The sequence below is a fragment of the Lethenteron reissneri genome, chromosome 53 (genome assembly GCF_015708825.2).
Source record: "Lethenteron reissneri isolate LAM-NWPU_2019-01 chromosome 53, ASM1570882v1, whole genome shotgun sequence".
Classification (NCBI taxonomy): Eukaryota; Metazoa; Chordata; class Hyperoartia; order Petromyzontiformes; family Petromyzontidae; genus Lethenteron; species Lethenteron reissneri.
In genome coordinates this window covers 2,393,085-2,395,130 of record NC_083831.1, presented here as the reverse complement: position 1 = coordinate 2,395,130, position 2,046 = coordinate 2,393,085, and positions in this window count along the sequence as shown.

The following is a 2,046-nucleotide window of genomic DNA, read 5'->3' as shown; positions in this document are numbered from 1 at the left end:
CGGGCGTGAGCGGTTTCTCTTCCTCCTCCTGCACAGCAGCAGCAGCAGCAGCGCCGCTCGCCAGCCTCACCGGTTCACTCGGTCAGCTGCCGGCCGGCCTCTACGCCGTTGACCCCTGAACCCCCTTTACTATATCTTCATGGTTCTTTCGGTAAAGTCACGTAGAAGGGAAGTAATAAAATAATAAAAATAAAACATAATAAAATAATTCTCACGACGTTTCGGCCACAACGCAAGCAGCCGTCCTCAGGTGAAGACCAGGTCTGTCGGGGAGACAGTGTCATTCAGACGTCATTCAGACGCTGTCTCCCCGAGAGACCTGGTCTTCACCTGAGGACGGCTGCTTGCGTTGTGGCCGAAACGTCGTGAGAATTATTTTATTACGTTTTATTTTTATTATTTTATTAATTCCCTTCTACGTGACTTACCGAAAGAACCAAGAAGATGAATCCCTGCAGTCACGAAAACTTTAAATCGAAATTTCCTCTTTACTATAGTTCACCCTCAGCCGATGGCAATTGCTTTGTCTCACACCACGTGTTACACTTGTCTGTTACAACTTTGACAGTGCTGTTGTTCGCTTGACTTTTTGGGTGTTCGGGCCTGTGCTTGGCAACTGTGCTTAAAATAATATGAAGATGAATACGCAATGGTGGTGAACGGAGAGTGAGATTTGGACTGTGGTGTGTGACTGGGGAGTGATTGGGAGATGTCTCTGAGGAGTGGAGAGTCCCTTGAGGAGGAGTGGTCCGTGTCTGCTAAGCGAGAGTGCTCGGAGATTGGTGAGCGTTTGGTGAGTTGGTCAGTGTCTGGTAAGTGGGCGTGGTTGGAGATTGGTGAGCGTTTGGTGAGTATTGGTCAGTGTCTGCTAAGCGAGAGTGCTCGGAGATTGGTGAGCGTTTGGTGAGTATTGGTCAGTGTCTGCTAAGCGAGAGTGCTCGGAGATTGGTGAGCGTTTGGTGAGTATTGGTCAGTGTCTGGTAAGCGAGATTGCTCGGAGATTGTCGAGCGAGTCTGTGCTGTTTGTGGTGTCTCCAGCTGTTGGCACAACATCACCCTTGGCTGCCAATCTCACAGATAACGCGCGCCACGGGGTGCAGTGGCCGGGTGGTGGGGGAGGGAGGAGGTTCTAGAGCCCAGCCCTCTCCCCCACTGCCCCCCATCAGCAGGAAGAGCCACCCGGCTCGGATCGCGACCGATCGTTGGCGGCGTTGGCTGGGCACAAACAAAAGCGAGAGCTCAAGGGGGGACCCCGGATTTATGGAGAGTAAAAATATATATATAGCGCCATAAGTGGCGAGATGTTAACTCCCTCGCTTGGTATGCAGGAGGTCGTGGGTTCAATCCTGACGCCTGCTGCTGTATATTTGGAGTTTGCGTGTCTCTCTCATCATCATCACGGTGGCTAGGAGATGTTAACTCCGTCGCCTGGTATGCAGGAGGTCGTGGGTTCGATCCTGACCCTGACGCCTGCTGTATATTTGGAGTTTGCGTGTCTCATCATCATCACGGTGGCTAGGAGATGTTAACTCCGTCGCCTGGTATGCAGGAGGTCGTGAGTTCGATCCTGACCCTGACGCCTGCTGTATATTTGGAGTTTGCGTGTCTCATCACGGTGGCTATGAGATGTTAACTCTCTCGCCTGGTATGCAGGAGGTCGTGGGTTCAATCCCGACCCTGACACCTGCTGCTGTATATTTGGAGTTTGCGTGTCTCTCTCTCCCTGTGGTCGCGTGGATTAGTCTCCGGGTCCTCGCAGTTTTCCCCCTCCACATTCAGAATAATGCATCTGGAGTAGTTAGCTGCTGCTGCACTATCACCGCGCGATGACGATGAGCGCTCATCTGTGGCAGGTGGCTTCTGAAAGAGCCATTTGGCTCAGTGGGGCCTTCCCTGGTCAAATAAAAACACGTTTTTGTTTTATCTTCCTGGTTCTTTCGGTAAAGTCACATAGAATTGAAATAATAAAATAATAAAAATAAAACAATAAAATAATTCTCACGACGTTTCGGCCACAACGCAAGTAGCCGTCCTCAGGTGGAGAAC